Source organism: Amphiura filiformis, chromosome 14, assembly GCF_039555335.1.
Source record: "Amphiura filiformis chromosome 14, Afil_fr2py, whole genome shotgun sequence".
In the NCBI taxonomy this organism is placed as follows: Eukaryota; Metazoa; Echinodermata; class Ophiuroidea; order Amphilepidida; family Amphiuridae; genus Amphiura; species Amphiura filiformis.
Genome location: NC_092641.1, coordinates 33573446 through 33588496, shown reverse-complemented (window position 1 = coordinate 33588496; position 15051 = coordinate 33573446). Strand labels below are relative to the sequence as shown.

At 36.7% G+C, this 15051-nt stretch overlaps 1 protein-coding gene and 1 long non-coding RNA gene across 4 annotated transcripts in view; one reads left to right on the top strand and one right to left on the bottom strand.

The window, feature by feature from the left end:
* LOC140169996 (uncharacterized) overlaps positions 1-15051 on the bottom strand; it is a 216157-nt gene that overhangs the window by 89828 nt on the left and 111278 nt on the right. The window lies entirely within an intron of this gene.
* LOC140169987 (uncharacterized) overlaps positions 1-15051 on the top strand; it is a 138978-nt gene that overhangs the window by 35886 nt on the left and 88041 nt on the right. The gene's annotated exons all lie outside the window — the stretch shown is intronic.

Sequence of the window (15051 nt, the reverse complement as noted above, 5' to 3'; positions counted from 1 at the left end):
GGCTTTCTGTGAACTAATTTTAAATTTTAAGTGTACATCTGAGTAGTTGAGGAGAGTGTTATTGTTAAATTGCACTCCTAATAAGTTTTCACTTTTCAGGAGAGCTGCAAATCACACTCCTTAAAACCCTTATGAGTAAAATATGGCAGCTTGCCTTACGAATAGATTTCAAGTAGCATTATTGGTAAATAGATTGTGTCACATAATGTAGACCAGAATGACAATTGCATCATAGCTTGAACCATTTATCCTGTTTGGGAAATGAACAGGGCTATAGGTTTGCAACTTTCAGTAACAAACCTAAAAACCATTTAAATAGAAATTTGTAAAATTATAGGTGTATGTCAAAGAAATTTGCTGTAAAAATATATTAGATGATTCTTATACAACTTATATACTATGTGACATATATGATGCTGACTCATTTACAACAAAAAAGAATCCTTAAATTTGGTTAAAATGGTACGATTTCATGTTTGTTTTGATAGAAATACATATGTTCCCAGGTTACAAGCTGGTCTGTGTGGGTTCATGGCTTGAAAACCTTGCTTGGTGTTGTTAATGTTCTTGGATATAATTAGGGGTGTGATTTTCGGGTAATTTTGTGCCCGGTACCGCACATTTTTCGGCGGTAACGGGTACCAAATTGCAAGTTATTTAAGTTATTTTTTCCCAGTTTTGTAGTGTCCCCGGACCTAGACCTAAATGCTAGGATCATTCATGGTTGACCTAAAAAAATTGAATTTTGCAAGTTCTAAAACTTGAAAATTCTAATGAAATCTGAACATTTTGAAAATTAATACAAGTTCTAGAAAGAAAAGATTATGTAAACAAACTTCCAATAATAGTGACTATCATTTCTATCGTGAGATTGTGGTCTGAGAAAAGGTAACAATTATGATCACTAATTGTCTCTAAAGGCAAGTAAAATAAAGGAAAATTTGAAGAAAATATCATTGAAAGACAGGGTTTGCCAAGTGTCTTTTAATGAATGAACATTAAAAATAGGCAAAAAAAAGTGGCAATAATAAACTTAATTTTGCAAAATTGCATTTTCTGTGTTTACCGTTTTCTACCCTGATTCTGTGATGTTCTTTCATTTTCCACAATTCAATCGAAAATTTGCCACTTTACTGTAGAAGGGCTGTGTTCAGAGCTTTTAGTGATAGTGATTTTGCATAGGTTTTTTTTTCTTGAAAATTTAAGATTTTTTTTTACACATTACCCTTTTTTATCAAACCGCAATGAGTCATTGATATAATGCAATTCCTTGACCAGCTCTCAGAGGATGACAAATGAAGAATTTGATATGCAAATTGATCCGTTACAAATACAAATATACCTGCCTGTACATAATCTATAATGCTGGAGAGAAATGTGCCACGATCAATGCACATAAGTTGATTACACGCCGATCATTAATTCCTTAGAATTAATGAAGGATAAATTCCACTTCCGATACTGGTTTGCACTTCAATATCATCTTCATGCATGATAATCTAATAATTTGTCTGTAAAAGATGCTAGGAACACCTGAAACAACACTCGCATCACTCACAGAAAAATATCATATTCTTGGACAAATAAAATTGCGGAAGAAATAAGATAATTGGATTTACAGGGTCAGTTTTTTAAAACATCTCAATAGAGAAATATAGATGGCACCTTACATTAACAGGTCCGCTGGATAGAAAAGCATAGTTTTATTATTAATAGCAATGACTACCAGTGCTGAGGTCATTCACACAAACTTATAATGTAGATCAATCTGAACCATCTATATCCAGATCAGATTCAGAGAGTGGGCAAGGCGAGATGTATAATTTGTATGTCATAAGGAAATTAGGCTCTTTCACAAATGCTGTATGTTTTTTGGGGTCTGAGGCAAAATTTAAGTGTTGGTCTGAGACTTTTGAAATGGACATTGAAAATTGGCATGAAGATAGGGGGGAGAATATTTTATAGCCTCATATTTTTTGTGTGTAAAATCATTCAAAATTAGTTTATTTTGGGCACATTTCTGCTGTTCATAGGATCAATGGGTGTCGCAAAATAATGGTGACGGTTTTACTGGACAAAATTTTGACTCGCTATCACCTGCAACTTGCATGTTTGAGCAATTTGACTCAGAGCGCTTAAAGAGGAAGCCCAGCCAAAGCAGTTCTTCTGGGGTAAACCAACCCTGCCTGGTTATCAAATTAATCAGTCACAATGTTATCTTTGAATTTGACAGGTACTAATTGATGTATTACTGTTATTGCATCAAATTGCCCATGTTAAATTCAGAGATAACCTTGTCACTGATTAATTTGATAACCAAGCATGTTTGGTTCACCCCAGAAGAATTGCTCTGACGGGGCTTCTTCTTTAAACAAAGTTCGCCATTAGTTGTGCCACTGGCTGGTCTTTATAAATGTGTACCAATCCAGATCACAAAGTGTGTCATTAGAAACTACATGGTGAGTTGATGATATCTAATTACTGAACTGAACACTTATCTATGCTGGGTATCCCGATATTGGTATGGAAATAAATATTTTAATATTTGTTCATGCTTTATAGCAGTAAATTTAACACCAATACAGCATGTAAATATTTTGGTATAGAATTCACAGAAATTAATAGATAGCCAATTAAAAAAAAAAGAATCCTCAAATTTGGGTAAATTTGGTTAAAATTGTAGTTGAAAATGTTACTGTGCAAAAATTTGGCATTTATATCCAGTACGGTATATTGTGAGTCATAGATCGGTGTAAGGTGAATATGTAATGTATGTAGTAATACAGGGAGACTAGGCACTTAATGGACAGTAATATCATATTGATTGGAGCTTAGCGCAAAAGGACATTGCAAATATTGTTTAGATTATAAGCCATATTTAAAGCTAGCAATTTATTTTATTTTATTTTTATTTTACTACTACACTATAATTATGATATTTGATGTGGCGTATCACATACCGTCTTGTAAAATATTGATGTATGCCGGTTTTGATATTGAACTAAAAGCCATTCAGTCGACAGCGTACCACTGCCATTGGGTGTTGTATGCCGGCCATGTATGTTGACAGTGTGATGTGAAACTAAAGGCCGTTCAGTTTAAATTCAATATTGCATTGCTTGGAGGGGAATATATGGTCTTCTCAGGAGTCGATGACATTTCAAACATATTTTGAAATTACTGGTTCATCTTTCACAATTGGTCTATCTTGTGATACATTTGAAACAAAATGTATAATGTATATTGAATTCCTGATCATATTGTATTGCTCTTAATTTCTTAAAACTGCCAGATATACACTCGCTTGAGTGGGAAACAGTTTGCAAAAATGATTAATTTTTAAGAATTTCTCTTTGCAAAAGAAGAAGAAAAAAAAAGATAACCTTTTCCAATTGAATCGTAAAATTCTTGAAAAAGGGGTGCATTTGTCCAGGTCTGATTTTCAGAAGCATCATATTTAGGCCTATATGATCTTGGTTTTGACTTTTGAGTGAGGTATACGTTGTCAGTCAATTTTTGATTTTGGATTTACAGTATTACTGTACTTTGCGTTTAGTAAAAAGAAGAATATGTTAAAAACATTTTTTTATAACTTTAAGGTGCCGCCACATTCAGAATTTCCTGATCAAAAGTGATGTTTTGTACACAAAAAAATATGTGAGAAGAGGGTCAGTATGTAGCCTATACTAGTAATGGGATCAGGGGAAATACACTCAAAGCTGTTTTTGTCTAATATAATTCTGAAATGTGAATTTACTTGATTCCAGTAAGTATACATGTTGTTGGAGGGACGGACACACTAAATTCAAATAAATTATGTGAAATTATTTGTTTATTTTTCCAGTAAGAGAAAAATCACCATATCATACACAATGTAACATTCAGTGATCAGACATGAAGCACTGTGATTGATACACACCAACCAGCATGCAGACTGGTAATATGCAATTTGTCCAAGCTGGGCATTATGATGAAATTGTTTGTCATGTAGATTAGTGCGTATGTATTTTACACATGCAACATGTGCATAACATATCAATTGAATTCTGTACATTTTCGGTGTGTATTTATTGCGCTTTGCCAATTTTGATCTTATTTGCTTGCTTTAAATTTACCATTTCAAGTTTTTTTACACAGACCTACCCATAAAAGAACATATTCGTTGTTATTTTTCGCGGTAGCAGTTTTGAGCGCCGAAAATTAATGTGCTTTAAAATATCCAAATCAACATACAGTGTACTGTTTGAATATGTGATATTTGTTGCAAAACTGAAAAAAATAAGTATATTATAGGCCTAGGAAAACTCCTACTAGGGAAAGAAAAACTTGGATTGTAAAAGCTATGAAAAGTTCTTCAAAATTGAGCAAGGATAACCACTAACACCCCTATGTGACGAATGCTCTAGATGAGAAATTTCACTAAAATAAAAATTCCTTTAAAAAAGGAATGTGGCGCCCAATGTGAGCTGGACGGGATATGGTGAATTCCATGGTGATTAGATTTGGTATTATAATGATTTTTTTAGCATGGATAATTTTTGATTCATAAGCTAAAGGTCATCCAAAAATCGGGTGTCTGTTTGAGAGACTAACACCCTTACAGATCATACAGATGTACTGAATATCTGATATCTGAGCTTATTCATCATCAATTGACTTGGAAATGAATAGGGACATGCCTGCCTTCCCAGGCTGGCTATTCCAATATCATGTTTAGAATAATACTCAGCAATTTTTACTTGCATTAAATTTTGTAGTGTGAGCACAGATCCTGGAAAGCCTCAGTTCCACTTTTGAAATATGCATAAGGCATGCAGGTATGATTACTTATTTAATGTATTGAAATGATGAGCATTGGTTTTCGTATATGATACTGTTTTTCAGGGCTTTCCAAACTTTTTTCCTGTGACCAAACATATGACGCGATCTGCAGCATTAAACAAATGCTGTTACTTACTGAAACTTATCAGTGGTGTACTGGGCAAAATTAAAAAAATGGGGCACAATTTCCAAGTCGTCCGAGTCACTGACCGGCTCCCAGAATGGCTTTACCGGTACACGCAATTTTAAATTTAAATTTGAGAAAGGGTCAGGGGTTAACATGACCAATACGATGGTACTTTGCACCCCTTTTGGAAGAGGCCGTGACCCCCAAAAGGGTCATGACCCACAGTTTGGGAACCACTGTAGTAGTTGTTGTCCTTTTCACTATGTTGATCATTCTTGATGACTATTAACAAGTATGTGTGCTTGTGAGGAAGATCAAAGATGACATTCCCTGCTTTGCATGAAACTTTGATATCTTGTTGTTATTGGCAGTGATCGAATTTAGGGAAAATAAATGGTTGTCCCACGGACAACCAGATTACAATTTCTGGTTGTCCGTCTAAGTTTTTTGGTTGTCCGTAGGCCTACAAATGTGACTTTTTGCTAGATTTATGGTTGTCCGGCGGACAACCGAATTAGTATTTTTGGTTGTCCGGCGACTTTTTTAGTTGTCCCGGGCAACCGGACAACCAAAATTTCGAACCCTGGTTATTGGGTAATAAAAAGAGCAAATTAGAAGGGTAAAATGGTAAAAGCCTGATTCCGGATGTGGATGAACAAAATGTTGTAGTAGGGTTGAACATCCCAACTGCAACTTATTGGGGAAGTGAAATAGTTTGTTTACCTTTCCCATTTCAAGCCTTGCTCTACACATATAGACCCAAGGGATATCTTTGAATGAAATGCAATAAAAACACTCATAAAATCACAAGTTCATTCCACCTTTTTTTTTCAGTTCAACATGAGAGCAAATGTTTGGGGGATAAACCACCCAATTGGGGAAATTCCACCAATGTCTGTCAAACCAGGGATATGAGACAAAAAACAAGGTGAAATTTGTACCACTTTTTAGCAAAAATGATAATAACCTCATGTACTCATGTTGTTGGGTATGAGTTTTTACATTCAAAGGCATTGGCTTGTTGTCAACATTAGGGTGATGACCAAACAAAAGAATTGGTGACCCATCCTGGAGGGTGCCCTCGGTGTCAGGAAATTTTGAGAAAAATAGGCCAAAACACCCATTTTCCTGGTATCTAGTCACATTTTTATGCCTCCACCGCGAGGCATACTGTTTTTGCAATGTCCGTCCTTCCGTCCTTCCGTCTTTCCGTCCTTCCGTCCGGATGCCATATCTCGGGCATGGATGGGCGGATTGACTTCAGATTTTCAGGATAGGTGGGTCATGGTCAAAAACTCTGGCTACTTTTTTGGGGGTGAGGTTCAAGGTCATATACTGAGGTAAAAGGTCATTTGAGGTCAGGGGGCTCATTTTCCTTATTTACCTGTTTTCTCAAAGACTAGGGGTCGCATGTTCCTCAAACTTGGTGGGTGGGTGCATCTTGACCCCAGGCAGAACAAGTTTGTATTGGTTAGTGGGTCAAGGTCACCTGAGGTCATGCAGGGGTCATTTGAGGTCAAATTAGCAAAAACTGCCATATGGCCATGAAACTTGGTAGGTACAGTCAACATTTAGAACCGAATATTTGGAAGGTCATTTTGGGGTCACCCAGGGGTCATCTGAGGTCAAATTAGTAAAATCTGTCGTATGGGAATGAAACTTGGTGGGTACAGTCAACATTTAGAGCCTAATTTTGGAAGGTCATTTTGGGGTCATCCAGGGTCACCCAGGGGTCATCTAAGGTCCAATTAGTAAAAACTGTCGTATGGGCATGAAATTTGGTGGGTACAGTCAATATATAGAGTCAAATTTTTGGAAGGTCATTTCGGGGTCATCTGAGGTCATCCAGGGGTCATCTGAGGTCAAATTAGTAAAAACTGTTGGATGGGCATGAAACTTGGTGGTTACTGTCAACATATAGAGCCAAATTTTTGGAAGGTCATTTTGGGGTCACCAGGGGTCATCTGAGGTCAAATTAGTAAAAACTATCATATGGGCATGAAACTTGGTGGGTACAGTTAACATTTAGAGCCAAATTTTTGGGAGGTCATTTTGGGGTCAACAGGGGTCATTTGAGGTCAAATTAGCTAAAACTATCATATGGGCATGAAACTTAGTGAGTACAGCCAACATTTAGAGCCAAATTTTGGGACATCATTTTGGGGTCACCCAGGGGTCATCTGAGGTCAAATTAGTAAAAACTGTTGGATGGGCATAAAACTTATTGGGTACAGTCAACATTTAAAGCCAAATTTTTGGACGGTCATTTTGGGGTCACCAGGGGTCATTTGAGGTCAAATTAGTTTGAACTCTCATATGGGCATGAAACTTGGTGAGTACAGTCACATTTAGAGCCAAATTTTTGGGAGGTCATTTTCGGGTCACCCACGGGTCATCTGAGGTCAAATTAGTAAAAACTGTCATACGTACATGAAACTTGGTGGGTACAGTCAACATTTAGAGCCAAATATTTGGAAGGTCATTTTGGGGTCATCCGGGGTCACCCAGCTTTGTATCAACTTATGAGTACGTGCCACATCACTCCCTTTGGTGGAGGCATCACGGTCGACGCTTTGCGCCGAAAACCGCAACATCCGAGAACCGCGGTCCATCTAGTTTTTACTTCATCTGGAATTATTGGGGGGAGGGGCTGAGCCCCCACACCAAAATTAGTGAGGGGACTGAGCCCCATACCAAAATTAGTGAGGAGACTGAGCCCCTGCAACTCTGCAAGCCCCCCCCCACTCCTAAGCCTATGAAAGGCCATATTTATAGGCCTACAATGGAACTGTCCTGACATGCCCGATGATCTTGTTTGGGATTCTAACCTACATGTATTACCAGTGTTTACTGTAATATTGGGGCTCCTTGGCAGCTTGAATCAATTGTGTCTTTGGAGAAAGTGTAGACCTATGTGTTATCCTCAAATTAACTTTTATGAGAAGCTATGAGATATGGTTGGGGGAAACTGGCTGTGTGATACAATTGGCCCAATGTTCTGGTTAGAATGACTTAAACCATGAAATATGTATGGTGGGCTTCCTACCTCATAACTCAAGGGAGATGGGCCATGTGGGATCATTAATCTTTGTAACATTAAACATTGTGATACCATTTGCTTCCATAAAACTTGAACTTTCGATACCACTTTTCTTGTATGCATATTGCTTTATGATGCTATAGTCTTTGTATGAATGTATGGTGAAACTGAGCTTTTTCTAAAAACTTTTATTCTCAAAAAACAACATTGTTACAAAGTTTTGTAATGAAATGCATTAAATAGGAAATTGGCGATAGACCTACTAGTTGAAACTTCTTCTTAAAACATTGCAAAAAGTTCATGAATTACAAGCATGATTGTACCAAAATGTAATTTTTTTTCATGATTTATACAAAAGGTCTAAATGTTCAGGGGCAAATGACAAATGTAGGAGGTTTTTCCTGTCCAACAACGAATAGAAAATCACAGTCTAAGAATTGTAAGAAATCTGATATAGAACACAAAAATATAGAAATGGCAAATATGTGGAAAATTATGCTTGTTTTACTTAGTGCTACATTGGTCTATAACAGGCTGGGAAATAAGTGGGCCGTTTGATTGTTCAGTTTTATTGACTTTTTCATGTTTTTTGGCCCTCCAATGTACAAAAAAATCAGAAATGTGTGCCAGGCAGTCATTTTGCATATATATGTTTTACTCCTGATAACAGTATTTTTAGAAAATAAAACGGGAAAATGTATTATTTTCCCTTTAGAAAACAGAGAAAGAACACATATTTGACATTTATAAAAAGTTGACTTTTTGATGATGGTAAGGCCATTTACGTTTGTTACCCTTGGTCACAATACAAGTAACTCCACCCTGAGTGAGACATAACCCAACAGGACGATTTATTGGTCAAAATCTGTTATTTTTTCTCACGCTTTCTCCCCAAAGCTCTTGAGGTCAGTTGCAATAGGATGAGTAGATTTCCTGCATGGGATGACAGACAAACAGACGGATGGACAGACATAAAGATATGTAGAATCAATGAAAGAAGGTGGTGACAAGGTTTGGCAATCTAGGTATCTGATTATGCTGACCTTGGCATTGGGGACGTTCACTTACTTCTGAGTCCTGAGAGCATAAGCATAGACCATTGGCATAAGTCAGTCATTTGGGGGGGGGGGGGGCTTATTAAACTTATGAAATGCAAGTTACAAATTATTGGACTTCATTGAGTCTTGATTAAAATGCATTTCAAAATACAGTGTATCTAAATTCAAAAATCATTCATTCTAAACTGGAAGGTTTAGAACTTAATTTTATTCAGACAATAGATAGAATTTAGTTTGCTGGCGCATTGAAAAAGGGACTATGTTTAACAAAACCCTTTAAAAAGGGATACAGCGACAAGGTGAATATTTTATTGGTTTTATATAAATAAAACTACATATGTTATAGACCTATGCAAAAATACCATCAGTCAAGTATTGAAATAATGACTTGATATATATTCCAAGTGATCACAGAATTTTGTTAACAAAAATATTTCTTTGAGTCAAGATGTGAGGTTTGTTACAATGGCAGAGCTCTGTAGAAACATGGGGTCCTGATGGGACCAGGTTCAAGCATTGCTCAAGCAAGAATAAAACACCTGTATGTGCATGTTTGCTGGCTGATATGTGGAAAGAAACATATTGAAGATAGAGATCAAGGAAAAGAAAGGCAAACTGTTAACAAATCAAGGTAACTATTTTACTGTCAGCCTTTGGGTCAAGAAAAGGAAATTCATAATCTGTAAATCTCACCTGCCACATTGATATGAAAAGGTGTGATTTCTGTAGCAACAAGATACTAGTAATCCTTTTAAAAATAGGCCTATCTGGATTTTCACCAAGAAGTATTGGGCTATTCCTGTTGATGTTCATCGCCCCCTATGGAAGATACAACCTTAAACTTACACACAGGAAGTGAATTTCAAATGGAGTCACCCATTCAAATGTACACCTGTGTAGAAGACTTAAGGTCAAGTCTTCCATAGGGGGTGTGTGGATTTCAACTGGAATAGTCTACTGTGTGTGTGTATTATTTACATGTGCTTGTGTATTAGGTAGCATATAGAGACCCCGGATAGAGACCCTACTTTTCAGTCTATATCTTGAGAATGATGACACCAATACTGTAGTCTCCTTACTGGTGAGTCACTATTATTGGTCCACCCTGAAACACTGACTGTTGACTGGCCATAGTAGACTTGACTTAAGCCCTGTGGCATTATGCTATGAAAACTTTTAAGTATATTTTATGTGCATTTGCTTCAGTTTTCTCGAAAATTGTATGAAGTTGATTTCCCCGGTATTCAGGTAGGCCTATACTTTGAGGGCTGACAATCACATTGTCATACATACATAGCCTACATGGTATATACAGAAATTGTGTGGTCGCAAATATCGTTGCATTTTGTTGTTACCGAACTTACCGTACCATATGGGGAATTGGGGGAATCACCCTGTATTGTCCAAAATCTTCGTAAAATTATCAACTTTCAAATATGGATAGGGATGATTTTTAGAAAATAGATAGAACAGCCCAATAAAAATATGGGGCCTACCAGTGGAACAAGTACTTGTTTGCTGATGGACTAAACTGGCTACGTGTTGCACTGCAATTCACCTTTTCGGTAAATCCAATAAGCATTTGCATAATTTGGACAAGTAAAAATAAATATTGAAAAAATAAATCATTGACAATAACGCCAAATGTCAATAACGATTTAGGCGAAATAAGTAATCAAGGAGACAGAAACAATATATTTCCAGGAACTTGTAGTAAATTAATGTAAGGGTTGTGATTTGGCATAATACCAGATGAAAAGTGCAGAATTCTGGTACGGTTCATAGTACTTTGTTGGTGATGACAGCTGATGTTTTGAAGCCTAGAGGTCTAATGATTTGAGTATTACAGGCATAATCAGGGATAGGCTAAAAAAATCTGATTTTTATGCCACTCTAGGTATTTCCTGGTCATGTGGTTGTCTGTCATTTTGTCCGTCATTCCGTCCGTCATTCTGTCTGTCCAAGCTTCTGAATGCAATTTTTGGAACTTTAGTGATGCGGTTTGGGGGAGGGTTGTCAATTAGTGGTCTCCAAATTCCATTTTTGTCGCAAAATATGCTAATTTGGTAGCTAATTTGCATAAATTTACATAAATTTCCCAAAGTGCAATTTCTCGGAAATGGTAATTCATGTAGTGATGCAACTTGGTGGAGTGGTGGCAATTTTCTGTGTTCAATTTCCACTAGGTTTTAGTTGCAAAATATGCGTATTTGGTAGCTCATTTGCATAAATTTATTTTTTATTTCATTCAATTTTTGTTTTGTTTTGAATTGGATTAAATAATAAAATTTGCCCCCAATTACCAAAATTATCAATTACCAAAAAGCTACCCAGGCCCATCTAATTGTCTGCTGTTTTAGGAATCAAAATCAAACCTTTTTACACTGATTATACACCTGGGTTATTTCATAGTAAAACACAGCAAGATATAGGATCAATATCAGTTCTATCCCGGGGGGGTACTCAGTACAAATGACCATACGGGGACGTGCCGCAAATATAGGTAGCATTTTCAGCCTTTTGGTATATCAATGACCCCTTTTTCAAAGCCTATTTTGGTATATGAATGGGTCCTTTTTCAAAGTTTTCTCAAATTTTTTCGGAGGAAAATAGCCCAATTTTTCCTTAATCTAGCCAAAATTGTCAAAATTTCCCCAAAATTTTGGGAAAATTTGTCAAGGAGACTGGTAGGAACCTGCGAAACGCTAACCACCTGTCTTTACCCAAGGTGCGCACTCAAAGATACGCGCGTAGTCCCATCCCATACATGGTTCAGCTGTGGAACAAGGATGCTTCAGGAGCAGGTCAATAATTTCTTGCTAGCTTGTTTGCAGTTATATATAGTTTGTATGTGATTTCGTTTTGGATTTCATGCTGTTGTAAGATATATTTAGTGTTTTGTTGTTGCCATTTTCTTTGTAGCATGTATGTAATTCAGCCTTTTGGCTGCCATATGCATTGTTGTAATAAACCTTGAATAATAATAATAAATTCGGCCATATCAATGGGTCCAAATTTCTTGAAAAATTGGTATATTTATGGGTCCACTTTCAAATTCTCAGCGGCACGTCCCTACCAATTACCAAAACCAAACTTGAGTACCCCCCCCTGGGAGTTCTATTATGTTCATTTATCAAATCACACAGACTGCTACCTATATGTTCATTGAGTGAATGTACAGAACTAGAGCAAGGAAATAGTTAAGATGTGTTCCACTTTTTGATGTCTAGCTACCTGATCACTATCAAGTCTATACGAGGAGGCACAGTTTCTTTCACCCAATATGCTTGTTGTACAAGGAACAAACCAAAAGTTCAAAAGTTCTTTTTCAATATTTCAAACTAATACAGGCTGTATCAAAATGATTGGTACCCATCGGTATTGATGCTTCTTAAATAGCTTGTTTGTTCCAAATGCAATGTAGGATCTTCTTGAAATGAACATACCGGTAATATATAGTTACAAGACTGTTTAAGGGGGTACTACACCCTTCAATAAATTTGTGACTATATTTGCACTTTTCTCAAAAACTAATAACACACTGGTAAAAAAAGTTATGTATATTATAGGGGCAAGGAATCCAATTACTACACTGGAATTTCAGTGACCTAAGACAAGCGGTTTGTTATTTATGATAAGAAATGAGGTACCGCTAGGATGTACCTCATTTCCTATCATATATATTGAACCGCTTGTCTTGAGTCACTGAAATTTCAGTGTAGTAATTAGATTCCTTGCCCCAATAATATACGTAACTTTTGTTACCAGTGTGTTTTTAGTTTTTGAGAAAAATACAAAAATAGTCACAAATTTACCACAGGGGTGTAGTACCCCCTTAACACATTAATCAACAAATTATGTATATATTCTATTTTGATATGGTAGTGATGTTCATATCACTGAAAACTGATGGGTACCAATCATTTTGATACAGCCTGTAGAAGGATGGGTCAGCGTTTTAACCAAAAGACACTGTTGTATATAGGATGTCATGGTTCACTCACATCGCCTGGCATTCACCTTCACCTGATCTGTTTTCACTGGGACTGGTACCTCACATCACCTCAAATTCACCAGCAACAGTTTGTTCAGTGGAACCACGCTGACAGAGGGCACCTCCACCCCCTCCCAAAAAAAGGGAGTACTTTTTAAAGTTTAAGCCTGGGTTTTTCCTTGAGTCAAGGTATAACAAGCTGTGTCCACAAATTCTCTTTTCACAACAAAATAACTGCCTATTGGCGTTTACCAATGCAGAAATGCAGAAAATTGAGTGCATCATACCGTGCCAAATTGTGGGTATATCTTGGGGGCAGTCTAACCTGTGAATCAACTAAAAATGACTTGCCATTGTGGAGTCTTGGATCAAGTCTACCTGCCCAAGGAAGTGAATTCCATATAAGGCAACACTGACCCAGCGTGAACTCTAGCAGCATTTTTATGCAAAAAAGAAAGAGAAGACAAGAAAAGGGGGATTCTAAGAGGTGTTTATTTACCCTGCGGCAGTATGGACCGAAAACACCGCAAATGGATTTATGGAAGAAAAGAATGTTGGTAAAAATGGACCAACATGTTGAACACAAGTTTAACACATGTGAAATTTATGAGATTATTAAAAAGTAGCAGAGGTCTTACCTGAACAAAACATAATTATATAGGAAAGCATAATGCACTTGTCAGTTGGGACCTCAACCCCCGGTTACCCAGCATGAAAACATTTTGCTGGGAGTTTTTCCCTGCATGGCCAGGGAGTTGACCAAGTCAAAAGAGCCATGAATTTAGACAGGACATGAGCAAAAGTTAAAAGGTTGGTGTTTAGGGGCGCACCATTAAATTTCAGGGGGTGGCATGGGAGTTTTGAAAAAAAAAAAACTTACCCACTAGTGAAATGAGAAAAAAACAACTTTGCCCACTAGTGAGAAGAAAAAAAAAATTTTGCCTCACTGATGAGTAAAAAAAAAAAATTTCCCCCACCCAACTTTACATTTACATTAAAATGGAAACAAAAAAAATTCTCCGCCAAAGGCAGCGAAAAAAAAAAAAATTGCTGCTCTCGGAGGCAAAAAACAAAAAATTCCTGCGCCTTGTTGCGAAAAAAAAAATTCTGCCCCCCCTGAGAATCTAATGGTGCGTCCCTTACAGCAATTGCCCAGCTAGTAGGGTCGGACCTTGGCCTGGGTTTACACACAAATAGTGCCCAGTTGGTTCGGATCTGGCTGAGAGTTAGCCAGGGAGTTATAACAAGCTTAAAATACAGCCCCAGCACGAGTTCTGGTCATCCCCGGGTACCCAGAGGCCGGGACATCAATTGCATACATTTTTGTAAAGTATTTCAGCTAAATTTAATTTACAATTTTTCTTAAAATTTTATGCAAATTTCACAAATTTTAGCTACTTTTAAGGAAAATTTTGTTATTTTTCTGAAAAATGGACCCATGTATGTACCAAATTGGCCTAGTAAAAGGGGTCATTGAAAAAATACTAAATGGCCGAAAGTGGCCCATGTATGCGGCACAATCCTGTATAGTCATTTGTAGAAATTATACTGACGACATTGAGTGGACTCACACGATACATACTTAGTAATACGATTATGGCACCATTGTAATACACCTGTGTGAACTGGGTCTAAGACATGTAATACATGATTGTATCTAAGCGTAACTTGATGTCGAATCAAGTGAGCGTTTGGAAGTCTCTTTTTTTTTTCGTGGGTATAGTGAGCCATACCCTAAAAAAAGGATGCTAAAATCACTATTAAAATACCCCTTCAATTCAGAAGTAAGAAGAAATATGAAAGAGAAAAATAAAAATAAAAACGTGATATTTCAAATTATTAGGTTATCTCTGTTGAATAATTAATTAATTAATTACTCCAAACAAAATATTTTGAAAGAGGTCCTACCCAGTACATATGTTAATAATGATCAAGTTAATTCTAGATCAGGCAGGCTGGCCCTGTTTATTCTAATATAAATAAAGGGGACATTTCACAATGGAATAAAGTA